Genomic DNA, 14,292 nt, shown 5'->3' with positions numbered 1-14,292 from the left:
TTTTTTTAGTTAACATATAATGTATTCTTTGCCCCGGGGGTACAGGTCTGTGAATCATCAGGCTTACACATTTCATAGCACTCACCATAGCACATACCCTCTCCAATGTCCATAATCCATCCATCCCATCCCTACCAACCCATCCACCAGCAACCCTCCGTATGTTTCATGAGATTAAGAGTCTCTTATGGTTTGTCTCCCTCCCGATCCCATTTTGTTTCATTTTTTTCTTCCCTACCCCCCACAACCCTCCACCCTGCCTCTCAGATTCCTCATATCAGAGAGATCATATGATGATAATTGTCTTCCTCTGATTGTCTTATTTTGCTCAGCCTAATATCCTCTAGTCCCCTCTGTGTCATTGCAAATGGCAAGATTTCATTTCTTTTGATAGTTGCATAGTATTCTATTATATATATTATATATATATACATATATATATACCACATCTTCTTGATCCATTTATCTGTTGATGGACATCTAGGCTCTTTCCATAGTTTCGCTATTGTGGACATTGCTGCTATAAACATTCAAGTGCATGTGCCCCTTTGAATCACTATATTTCATCTTTAGGGTAAATACCCAGTAGTGTGATTGCTGGGTCATAGGGTAACTGCATTTTCAACTTTCTGAGGAATCTCTGTACTGTTTTCCAGAGTGGTTGCACCAGCTTGCATTCCCAACAACAGTGTAGAAGGGTTCCCCTTTCTCCACATCCTTGCCAACATCTGTCATTTCCTGACTGGTTAATTTTAGCCATTCTGACTGGTGTGAGGTAGTATCTCATTGTGGTTTTGATTTGAATTTCCCTGATGATGAGTGATGTGGAGCACTTTCTCATGTGTCTGTTGGCCATTTAGATGTCTTCTTTGCAAAAATGTCTGTTCCTGTCTTCTGCCCATTTCTTGATTGGATTATTTGTTCTTTGGGTGTTGAGTTTGCTAAGTTCTTTATAGATTTTGGATACTAGCCCTTTATCTGATATGTCATTTGTGAATATCTTCTCCCATTCTGTCAGTTGTCTTTTGGTTTTGTTGACTGTTTCCTTTGCTGTGCAAAAGCTTTTGATCTTGATGAAGTCCCAACAGTTCATTTTTGCCCTTGCTTCCCTTGCCTTTGGCAAGGGAAGAAGTTGCTGCAGCTAAAGTCATACTACCTCTGTTCTTCTCAAGGATATTGATGGATTCCTGTCACACATTGAGGTATTTCATCCATTTTGAGTCTGTTTTTTTATGTGATGTAAGGAAATGGTCCAGATTCATTCTTCTGCATGTGGCTGTTCAATTTTCCCAACACCATTTGTTGAAGAGGCTGTCTTTTTTCCACTGGACATTCTTTCCTGCTATGTTGAAGATTAGTTGACCATAGAGTTGAGGGTCTTTCTGTGTATCTGTTTTTGTGACTGGACATTAGTTTTAATTATCAGTAAAATGTATAACTATTAAATGATATTGGGTTGGAAAGTACTATTGAAACCAGTGTTTTAGGGAAATTATTCTAATAGTAGTCCCAAGGATTAGTTATTAATATCAACAGTACACTTAAGAATGTAATAATTTGGAATAATTAAGCTTACCACATTGAATAATTCTAGCCTACACAAAGATTGGCCTGACATAGCCTTCTGTTGGCTTCCCCAGTTATTCAGTTGATATATTACTGAGCACCTACTCTGAACATGTTTATCATATCCTAAGAGCAACAAGGGAGCAAAGGGACAGGAATTGAGTGAACTGGGGTAGAGTGGTAAAAGAGAAGCACGGCTTGCATGGAGCACTGGGTGTGGTAAAAAAATAATGAACACTGTTTTTCTGAAAACAAATAAATTGGAAAAAAAAAAGAGAAGTAAGAGGGTACATTGGTAACATCTTATGAAACTATAGGCCATCATTAGGATTTAACTTATATTTGGGATGAGAGGGAAAAAATTGTCGAAGGTTTTGGATAGAGGAGTAATATGATCCACCTTATGAATTTTATTTTTTTTTATTTTTTTTTTTTAAGATTTTATTTATTTATTTGTCAGAGACAGAGGGAGAGAGAGCGAGCGAGCACAGGCAGACAGAGAGGCAGGCAGAGGCAGAGGGAGAAGCAGGCTCCCTGCCGAGCAAGGAGCCCGATGTGGGACTCGATCCCAGGACTCTGGGATCATGACCTGAGCCGAAGGCAGCTGCTTAACCAACTGAGCCACCCAGGCGTCCCTCCACCTTATGAATTTTAAAAAGTCACTTGGGACCCTTGTTGAGAATACACTGTGGGGAGCCAAAGTAGGTGAAGAGAGACCAGTAAGAATTTGATTATGGCAATAATTCGGGTGACATTTGATAGGAGCTGGGGCCAGGGTAATAATGGTGGAAACAGTGAGAAATACTCAAATTGTGAATTTGAATTAGATTTTTGAAGACAGAACTAATAGGACATGTCATAAGTGGGATATATCTGTTAGAGATTGTGTTCACTGATTAAGAACAGAAGTATACCTAAAGTGTTAATTTTTTAATGTAAAATCATTCCCAAAGTAAGCCATCCAATGATGATATGATAGCTCTTGACAGTTCTAGGAACTCAAGTTCCTTCACTTCTTCTGCTTTATCATTGTTACACCATAGTTTTCTTTTTTAAGGGCATAGGTGACTGAAAAGCCCATTCATTAGGAATAGATTTTTTCATGACTGGAGAAAAGAGGAAGAAGGAGAGGCCAAAAAGTGTCTTCTACTCAGCTAAGCTGAACCTTTTAAGCAAACTTTCCAGAAATCCTACATAACATTTTGACTTCCAACTTTTTAGCTAGAATTTAGTCACAAGGCTACATTTCCCTACAAGGAGTATATGGGAAATGTAGTCTTTCAGGTGAGAACATTATTACTGCCCCCCCAAAACCCTACTGTTCTGTTGCTAAGGAAAATGGGAAGAATGGATACTGGTGCTAACTAGCACCCTCTGCCACATGGAGTTGAGATAAATTGAACAGTCAAGGTTGACCAGAAGTGAAAGACTTCTATCCTTTCTATGCCAGGGCCTCTTTACCTCTCCAACAAAACTTATGACCTGCCCCCTCAGAACAGTTTTAAGTGCATGAACTGAAATACTTAAGATTACAAAAGAAATCAATTATATTGAAATATCATTATCAAAATAATAAAATATTGGTGATAAATATATATGTTTCTTCATAGTTGTCCCTATAACTCAAAACAATGGTAAATATTGGAGATATTTTAAGATCTCTGCAACAACTATAATGTAAAAATATCTGTGACTTTTGTTGGTGACAAAGTCACAGATACTACTAACACTATTGTAGTTTGTTGCCTATAATAATAATCAAAGGAAATAATTTCAGTTATACATTAGTGGTATGATAAATATAATTTTTCCCATTCAAGTTTATAGACTCACTGATCTCTTGAACCTTCATTAGTCCAAAGATAAGGACCACTTTTTTTTTTTTTTTTTTTAAGATTTTATCTGACAGAGAGAGAGAGGAAGCACAAGCAGGGGGAATGGAAGAGGGAGAAGCAGACTCCCCGCTGAGCAGGGAGTTCCATGGACCCTGGGATCATGACTTGAACCAAAGGTAGATGCTTAACAACCGAACCACCCAGGTGCCCTATCAGAAAAGGCTTTTAAGTGAAATTCCAAGTTCTGAGACTATTCTGTCTATGTTGGTTGGATGACAGCAAGAAATAAAGTTAAAAAAGAACTTTGGTTGAAAGACAAAGAGGCTGGTGGCAGATAAGAATTTTAAAAAGGAAAAAAAGAGGCTCTTGAGAGATAGTATCACCAGGAATGCAACTGGCTGTTTTAGTTGCATTCATCAGCTACCCTTCCATTGATCAAACATATGTGGCTCTTCATCCTCTAAACCAGCCAAAGTGACTGCCACTGGTAGTTATGAAGCGATGTTGGAGAACCAGTTTGGACTGTATCTAAAGACAGAAGAGGAGTGGGGCACACCTGGGTGGCTCCATGACTTAAGTGTTAGACTCTTGATTTCAGCTCAGGTCAGGATCTCAGGGTAGTGAGATCAGGCTCTGTGCTCAGTGGGGAATCTGCTTCTCTCCTCTGTCTCCCTCTGGCCCCCAAGTCCCCTGCTCCTCATTTGTGCGTTTTCTCGCTCTCACTCTCTCTCTTTAAAATCAATCAATCAATCTTTAAGGAAAAAAAAACTGGAGAGACTGACCAACTTGTCATTTGTTGCAACTGGATTTTTTTTTATTTAAAAATATGTTGATTACTCCAATCCTATAGACCCTGACTATCTTGGAAAGGGTGGGGGAAATAATATGGGTTAAAAATGGATTACTTGGGATGCCTATGTGGCTCAGTAGGTTAAGCTTCTGCCTGTGGCTCAGATCATGATTCCAGGGTCCTGGGATCAAGCCCAACTTCGGGCTCCCTGCTCAGTGGGGAGCCTGCTTCTCTCTATGCCTCTGCCTGCCACTCTGCCTGCTTGTGCTCTCTCTCTGACAAATAAATAAATAAAATATTTTTCAAAAATTTGTTTTAAAAATGTATAAAGGGCGCCTGGGTGATTTGGTGGGTTAAAGCCTCTGCCTTCGGCTCAGGTCATGATCTCAGAGTCCTGGGATTGAGCCCCGCATCGGGCTCTCTGCTAAGCAGGGAGCCTGCTTCCTCCTCTCTCTCTGCCTGCCTCTCTGCCTACTTGTGGTCTCTGTCTGTCAAATAAATAAATAAAATCTTAAAAAATATATATATATTAAAGTTACCTAAGTTAACATTCAAAATAGAAGTATAATAATACTGCTAGCAGCAGTTCTTAACCCATCCTCCAAGCATCACATTAACCAATGAAACTTCTAAGCACTGAGGTAATCAAGCTTTTAAAATTACAGATCCCCAGATATACTGTTTAATTGGTTATGTGCATCCCAGGCATTCATATTTTTAAAAACTCCTACATGATTCAGATGTTCAGTCAAGGCTCAGAATTGCTATTTCCCTCTCTTCTATATAAAGAAATTAAAATATCAATCTACTTTTTTCCCCGCCACCCAAACACCTCTGGATTATTTTTTGTTGTTTGTTGTTTTGTTTTGAAGTTGGAGGATAGGTCTGGGATCATCTGACTTAAACTTTAAAGCTAATGGCAGACTTGTAATTCACTTTTGGTGAGTCCTGGGATTACCTAAGAAAGATAGGCAGCTACTTCCAGAACAACTACAGAAATGAACATCTGTTGAGCTGATTCACATGGTTTTATTTTTATTTTTCTTCTTAAAGATTTTATTTGTTTGAGAGAGAACACAGGCAGGGGTGAGGGGCAGAGGGAGAAGCAAACTCCTAGCTGAGCGTGGAGCCCAGTCTGGGGCTGGATCCCAGGACACTGAGATAAGGGCCTGAGCCAAAGGCAGCCGCTTAACTGACTGAGCCACCCAGGAACCCCTGATTCACATGATTTTAAAGAAGTCTTATGTGGCATAGCATGCTCCAGGGTCAATAGCAACAAGACAACAAGACTTTATTTAATTTTGTTGGGTGGAATTTCATGCAGTGCAGGGAAAGCTGCTAACTGCTGCAATAGAAGTTCAGCTAACTGGACACCTTGGAAAATAAAAGCATTCTGGGGGCGGTTTTCCAGATAACTGGATGATCTTTCCTTCAAGCTTCAACCTACTTTAACCATTTGGGATGTAAATAGTTGTAAATTGTGTTATATATTTGCTGTTTTTCTAAGAAATTTTTTTTTTTTTTTTTTTTTTATTTTTAAGAAGTTCTTTTTTTTTTTTTTAGATTTTATTTATTTATTTATTTGAGAGAGAGAGACAGTGAGAGAGAGCATGAGCGAGGAGAAGGTCAGAGAGTGAAGCAGACTCCCCATGGAGCTGGGAGCCCGATGTGGGACTCGATCCCGGGACTCCAGGATCACGCCCTGAGCCGAAGGCAGTCATCCAACCAACTGCGCCACCCAGGCGTCCCTCTAAGAAATTTTTTGAATATAATTTAATCTTTTATCGATAATATAGAATCTTTATCATTACCAACTATTATAGAGTAATCAGTCAAGAAATTGTAGTGGAAGCTGGAAATGGTGCAGTGATGTGGAGTATCTCACAGAATTTGACTTTCTCACTTGAGGGCCCAAACTTACTCTAATCATGACTGTTGAAAGATAAAGGCAGGCATATTAAAATTTTTAAGAGTTTATCTGAGCAAAAATCAATTGCAATAAAGCAGCATCCAATCCAGCAGATAGAAAGGAGCTTTGAGGAGCTGTGCAAAATGAAAGACTTCTATAACCAGAAGGGAGTGGGAACAAAGAAGTTATACTAGGCTAAAAAACAGATTTGTTATTCCAAAATTACTTTTCTTTAGTGGATGGCCTTGGTCTATCAGGGAAATTACTTAACTAGTACTAATCAGGTGATTCCTGATTGACTGGTTTAAGATAACATTTCTGGGAAAACCAAAACGTAATTAGGTAAAGTCTCAGTTTGGTGACATGAGGCTTAGCGTAAGTGACTCCGTTTTCAACCTGTTGTCCTGTTTTTCTCATGGCCCAGAGCTGTGATCACACAGAATTAAATTTATAAGATGTTTATTGACAGGGAGAGATGGTACAAGAATTCCAAATTTGTTTATGACGCTTCCACATTTTTCAATATCTCTGGAAATAGTGGTATTATGAAAAACTAGCACATTTTTCCTAATTTTCCGGCTCCAAGGGAAGCCAAATGAAAATTAGAAACAAATTTATAGATTTATCTTGAGAAATCTCTGTAACTGAGATTCAAAATTAGTCATCAAAGTTAAAGTTTTCTCTGTTTATGGGGAGTATACAATAATGGTTTAGAGTGTGGATTTTTGAACCATACTGCCTAGATTTTAATCCTAGTTCATTTATTTATAAACTCTTCTTATAAAAATCCACTAACAAAGGCATGGAGGGAGACAAGCTATTAATAGTACCTACTTTATAGTATGTTGTTATGAGGAGCAAATAATGTAAGTGAAAAGAAACAGTGTTAGGCATATGAAGTTTGTTGTAAAACAGGCCAATATGAGAATAAGTCATATTAAAGGATGATTTTCAGAGATGGTCAAAATCATGATACTCACATAGATATAAAATGAACATGTGTCAAAGATTCTACTTAACTTACTCTTTTTTTTTTTAAGTTTATTTATTTAAGTATTTCTAGACCCAATGTGGGGCTCGAACTCGTGACCATGAGATCAAGAGTTGCATGCTCTTCCAACTGGAGAATATTTGGCCTTTTTTTTAATTTTAGATTTTATTTATTTATTTGACAGAGATCGCAAGTAGGCAGAGAGGCAGACAGAGAGAGAGAGAGGGAGGAGTGGGCTCCCCGCTGAGCAGAGAGCCCAATACAGGGCTCTATCCCAGGACCATGAGATCATGATCTGGGCCAAAGGCAGAGGCTAAACCCACCGAGCCACCCAGGTGCCCCTATTTAGCTTATTCTTAATGAGAGAACCAGGAAAATGTCACAACTGGTTAAAAGGAAAAATCAAAGAACAGAGATCTCTGTAGACCCCCAAAATACTGAAATGAATTTGTAGAGGTACATAAAACTTGCTTTTTGGCAGTCCCTATTCTCCTTCTGCCAGGAAGAATTTATTTGCATGTCTATAGACAAGAATTGTACGCATTACTATTTACTCTTCCAAGGCTAGGAAACCAAACCCAAGAAACTCTCTGCACAGCATCTTGATAAACAGTACCTATAAATTTGGGAAAATCCCTCATTCTTGAAGTATCCAAAATCTCCTAATATTTCTGGTCTGCCAGGAAGCAAATTCCTTCCCACTTGTTAAGTCTGGAACTGTCTTGGTCCCTCTAGGCTACTGTTACAAAAATATCATAGACAAGGTAGTTTATAAACAGCAGAAATATATTACAATTCTGAAAGCTGTGAAGTCCAAGATCAAGACAGATTCTATGTCTGGTGAAGGCCTGCTTCCTGGTTCATAGACAATAACGTTTTCACTGCATCCTTGCATGGCAAAAGTAGTAAGGGAACTCTCTGGGACCTCTTTTGTATGGGCCTTAGTCCTATTAATAGAGATTCTGCCCTCAAGACCTAATTACCTCCCTAGGTTTCCATCTCCAAATACCAGCATGTTAGGGATTAGGTTTCAACATATAAATTTTGGGGGGCACAAACTTCAGTCTACAGAAGAGACTCTGAAAGGCAGGTAAAGGCCAGCTTTCCAGAAAGTACTCAGTAGGCAGTGGGTGCATAAGCAAGGTCAGTTTTAATTCCCAAAAGTAGCCTGTAATATCTGATTAAATGAGTACCATTCTTAAATATGACTTTGTAGGCAAACCTTTCTTCTATTAGTGATTTTGCCAATTATATTCTAGCAAAAAGGAGGGCAGACTCTCACTGAAACCATGCAAATAACTATAGCACCTTGCAAAATAAATTTATCATTAAGAGTGTCTGAATGTTGGGGCTTGGGCTAGGGCTGGTCAATGAGAAGTTGATATCCTTTTCAAATGTTTTCAGTTTACAAAAAGCTAATTAAATTGCTGTGGACTACAAATAGCTTAAGAAGGAAAGACAAAGCTTCTTTATATATCTAGAAAACAGAACATTAAGACAGTATTAAAGGAATGCCTTTGAATGCTTGGTGGTTCAGTCAGTTAAGTGTCTGCCTTTGGTTCAGGTCATGATCCCAGGGTCCTAGGATCAAGTCCCATATCAGGCTCCTTGTTTAGCAGGGAGCCTGCTTCTCCTTCTGCCTGCTGCTCACCCTCCCCCTGCTCATACTGTCTCACTGACAAATAAATAAATAAAATATTTTAAAAGAAAGGAAGGAAGGAGGGAAGGAAGGAAGGAAGGAAGGATCTGTATGTACTGCCCCAAAAAAGTACTTTTTTTTTTTTTTTAAAGATTTTATTTATTTATTTGACAGAGAGAGATCACAAGTAGGCAGAGAGGCAGGCAGAGAGAGAGGAGGAAGCAGGCTCCCTGCTGAGCAGAGAGCCCGATGTGGGACTCGATCCCAGGACCCTGAGACCATGACCTGAGCCGAAGGCAGCGGCTTAACCCACTGAGCCACCCAGGTGCCCCCCAAAAAAGTACTTTAAAAAGAGACAATATCAACAATATTTTAAACAAATAACCACAATAAAATTTTAAAAATTTTAAAATTTTAAACAAAAAACCACAATAAAAATTTCCCTTATCAGTTTATTCAGTACTTTTTCACTAGATCTTGAGATGGCAGTCTTTTGAAGCCATCTGTTTCTCAACAAAAGTGTTCTAGAATCCTGACTCCAGCCCCCAGTATGCTCTGACAGTTGTCTAAGTGGTATCATGAAAAGCCTACACCCAAGAACCTCTTCTTTGAAGTGTCAGTAGTTTAAAGTAGCTGGCACATTCCTTTTCCACTGGGCTCTGAAACAACTCTTCTTTGTTAAATACACACACTCAGACCTGTAGCTAATTGTAGATTGCTTCAGACAAGCAAAAGAATAAAACAAAACTGTCCATAGATAAGAGAGATTTAAAATGGCTATGACTAATTTATTACTAATAATTTTCAAATTTGAAAGGTCTAATGAGAGTTTATATAAGATTAGTGTAACAACAAAGAAATTGGTTGCTTCTATGGCATGTAAACCAAATAAAACCATTTCCAAAAAAATTGACAAAATGTCTTTAAGGACAATGATTAAGCCTATTTTCAAAGAAGTCAGTGAGGGCCACCTTGGTGGCTTAGTTGGTTAAGCCTCTACCTTCAGCCCAGGTCATGATCCTGGGGTTCTGGGATCAAGCCCCCTATCAGGCTCTCTGCTCAGTGGGGAGTCTGCTTCTCCCTTTCCCTTTGCCCCTCCACCCCGCTTTTGTTGTCTCTATCATGCATTCTCTCTGTTTCTAGTAAATAAATAAAATCTTAAAAAAAAAAGGGGGGGGTCAGTGAATGTTTCACCTGATCCATAAAAAATAGATGATCATAGTTTTGAAAAGGAAAAAAAATATTAACTATAACATATAATCCTGAGAAATACTATACATAGTATATCAAAAATATACTAAGAATATTAAGTGATAGGATTCAGTATGTCTGGTATAGGTCCTGGAAATCTTTATTTATTTACATAAAACTCCATGGATAAGTCTTATATGCATACCAGGTTGAAACGACTGGCCCATATGATACTAGATTCAAACTATAAAGTAAGATTTTGGCAAGCATTTAAAAATATAACTGAAATTATGAACTAATAATACAGTGTTGCCTTCTTTCATTAGGCAGCATACTGCCAGGCCCCTCACAAATACAGAAAAAGTCCAAAGAATTCTATTTTAGTCATTTTGATCAGTGTCTAAAGTTAAAACTCGTAATGGGAAAGGAGGCATTGGCAAATCCCAGGAACATCCCGTAAAGTATATAAAAATTTCAGTTTGGGATAACAAAGTGTCTTTTCTGATTGGACAACTCTTCTCATGCAACTCATCACAAGTAACTTATCAAATGGGCCTGAGCTTAGTTCTGCTGCCTTGGCTGCCCTCTGTTCCATTTAGTGTCTCATGTCCCCAGCCACATACAAATATTTCTTGAGTTCATAGAAACATTTTTCATAATAGTCAAAAAGTAGAAACAACCCAAATATCAGAAATGAATAATCAAAATGTTGTGTACATTAAATGATCAATTATTATTTGGCAACAAAAAGAAATGAAATTCTGATACATGCTACAACATGGGTAAGCCCTGAAAACATTATGCTGAATGAAAGAAGTTAGAGTCAAAAGACACATGCTGTGCTATTCCATTTATCTGAAATGTCTGGAATAGGCAAATCCCTAAAGACAAAATGTAGACTAGTGGTTACCTGAGCCTGGCAGGGAGAGAAAGGGCAGAGAAATTGCCAATAGGTACAAAGTTTCTTTTGGGGGTGATAAGAATGTTCTGGAATTAGGTTGTGGTGTTGGTTGCACATTTCAGTGAATATATGGTACACTTACATAGGGTGAGTTTTATGTTATGTAAATTTAATCTTAATAATAAACATTTTTTTAAAAAAGATAGTGTGCAGCCAAGGCAGTCATTGCATCTGTCAGCTGTGCAGAAGCACGAGAGATTTATGGAGAATTATCTCCCACTGTTTCTATCCAAGTACATAGTATTTTTTAAAATATAATTTTCTGGGACGCCTAGGTGGCTCCATGGGTTAAGCTGCTGCCTTCGGCTCAGGTCAAGATCCCAGGGTCCTGGGATGTAGTCCCACATCCGGTTCCTTGCTCAGCAGGAAGCCTGCTTCTCTCTCTCTGCCTTTACCTGCCACTCTGCCTGCTTGTGCTTGCTCTCTCTGACAAATAAACAAAAAATTTAAAAATATATATATAGTTTTCCTTCTATATATTTTGAACATATATATTCAAATATATAGATTTTTATATATTTCTCATTTATGTTTATATATGTTTCCATATGTATTGTAGGTGTATGCCTAGCTATTTAAAAATTATTCTAAATACATAATATTACTGCAATTTATATCTTTGAACTCATTTTTGTTTGTATAAAAACTGTAGATTTTTTTCCCCTAAGGATTTTATGTATTTATTTGAGGGATACAGGGAGAAAGCATGAGCAGAAAGGGAGAAGCAAGCATCCTCTTAGGCAGGGAACCCAATGCAGAGCTCAATCCCAGGACCCTAAGATTATGACCTGAGCCAAAGGAAGGTGCTTAACCAGCTGAGCCACCCAGGTGCTCCTAGACTGTAGTTCTTTTTAAAGCCTTTTTTTTTTTTTTTTTAGAGCAGTTTAATGTTCATAACAAAACTGAGCAGAAGGTAGGGATTTCCCCTGCCCCTGCCCCCACATGCATAGCCTCCTTCATCATCAACATTCCCCATCAGAACAGAACATTTGTTACAATTGATATGTCTACATTGACATAATTATTCAAAGTTCACAGTCTACCTTAGGGTTTACTCTTGATGTACATTCTACGGGTTCCACAAATACTTAGTGACTTGTAACTATCATTACGTATTCTACCTATTCATCTTTTCCCCTAACCCCAGCCCCTAGCAAGTGCAGGGCAGAGGGAGAGAGAGAGAGAGAGAGAATCCCAAGCTGAGTCCCTGCTGAGCATGGAGGCTGACTCAGGGCTTGATCTCAAGACCCTGACATGGTGACCTGAGCCAAAATCAAGAATCAGAATCTTAACCGACTGAACTACCCAGCCCCTCGCCCCCACCACAGATCTTTTTACTATTTCTTATGTTTGCCTTTTCCAGAATCATATAGTATGTAGTTTTTACAGATTGGCATCTTTAACTTAGTAATAGTCATTTATTGTTTTTTAAAGTTTTTATTTATTTATTTGACAGAGGGAGACACAGTGAGAGAGGGAACAGATGCAGGGGGAGTGGAAGAGGGAGAAGCAGGCTACCCGCGGAGCAGGAAGCCCAATGCAGGGCTTGATCTGAGGACCCTGGGATCATGACCTGAACCTAAGGCAGATGCTTTAACGACTGAGCCATCCAGGTGCTCTAATAATAGACATTTATGTTTCCTCCATATCTTTTCATGACTTGATAGCTCATTCCATTGTCTAGATGTACCACAATTATCCATTCACCTATCGAAGAACAACTTAGTTGCTTAATTGCCATCTGTATGCGTTGTTTGGTGAAAACAATAGGTTTTTAGTGTTCATTTCATATACTGCTATTTTGTTAAATTCTCCTACTGCTTTAAGTGTTTTTTGCATTTATTTTTATTTATTCTTTTGATTTTTCCACAAGATGCTGGCTTTGGTGTATATATTTAAACTTAAGAAAAGAACACTTGAGGAGTGCCTGGGTGGCTCAATCAGTTAACTGCTGTTGGCTCAGGTCATGATTTTGGGATCCTGCAATCAAGCCCTGCATTGGGCACCCTGCTCAGTGGGCAGTCTACTTCTCCCTTGCCCCTCTCCCCCACTTGTGTGTGCTCTCTCTTTATCGGAAATAAAGTCTTTTAAAGACTTTTAAAACTTTTAAAAAGTCTTTCTAAACTGCAAACAATTTAAATAAAAAAGACCTTTACCACAACTCCTAGAGGTACCTAGTATCCATCTAAGCCTTTGCGGGGTCAAGGAGGGGGACTGGTGTAATAAGATCGTTTCTCAGATTTCCTTATTCTTATTTGCTGCCTTCTTGGGTTTACCAAATTCATTTTCACTCATCTATCAGCTGTTCAGGGTCAACATGTTGATATGGTTCTCTCCTTTCCCATTCTTGATGTTCTTGAGTTTTGTTCAGTAAAGAAATGATTTTCCTGTCATTTTGATCAAGTTTCAGAAAGGAGCAGAGGTAAAGGTGTATGCTCTACAATCTACAGTGCTTAACCCAAAATCAGAATGTGCCAGATCACACTCCAAATGCCCCCTCCCTAAATTTTATACTTTTAGCAGCACGGCATGAAAATATCTACTTACCCTTACTCTTGGCAATATTCCATAGTCTCAAAATTTCCCCATCTGGTTAGAGTAAACTGTCTTATTATTTAAATTTGCATTTCCCTGATTATGCTGAAGTTCGACATAATTCTGTACGTTTATTGGCCATTGTGTTGCCTCTTCTGTGAATGACCTAAATTCATAGAATTTATCCATTTTTGTAATAGGTAGTAAAGGGGAAAAGAACATGCCACCCCAAAATATGCCAGTTTGGCATATTGATTGATCTGGAAGCAAGTGAGAAAAAACAGATACAAGAAGGGCTCTTTGACCTTTCCCTTTCTACCTAAAACAGGGCATACAATTTCCCCTAAAGAAGGTGCCCTCCCTGGTATCAGGAAGAAGAGAACATTCTTATCACTGGAGACAGGGAGTTGACACCAAGATTAATCTGTATCAACAGTCCTTCTAGAAGAACCCTTGTCTTTCCTTCGTTTCCCTCATCTATTCCTTAGTCATTTTCCCACAGTTTACCAAGCCCTGTCCAAACCCTCTTTTCCTGTCTTATCAGTCCCCCAATTTATTGTTCTTTGTTAAAATGGTATGTAAACTCTCAATCCTATTCACTTCTTTGGGTTTTCTTTTCTTATATATAAAAGCCTCACCATACACACAAAAATATTAACATCAAATAAAAGTTGTATGCTTTGCTCCCAATTTTCTGAAACTTAAACTTTTTTAAGTTTAATCCTCTGGCCCAGCCACAGAACCTGAGGGTAGAGGAAAGGTCTTCCCTCCCTTATAGTAGTTGACCTTTTTAAAAACTGATTTGTAGGCATTCTTTATAGTTGTTAAAACAAAAATTGCTGTTCTATAAAAATTGCTATTCTGAATATTTTCTT

This window comes from Neovison vison, chromosome 1, assembly GCF_020171115.1.
Source record: "Neovison vison isolate M4711 chromosome 1, ASM_NN_V1, whole genome shotgun sequence".
NCBI lineage: Eukaryota > Metazoa > Chordata > Mammalia > Carnivora > Mustelidae > Neogale > Neogale vison.
This window is presented reverse-complemented; position numbering follows the sequence as displayed.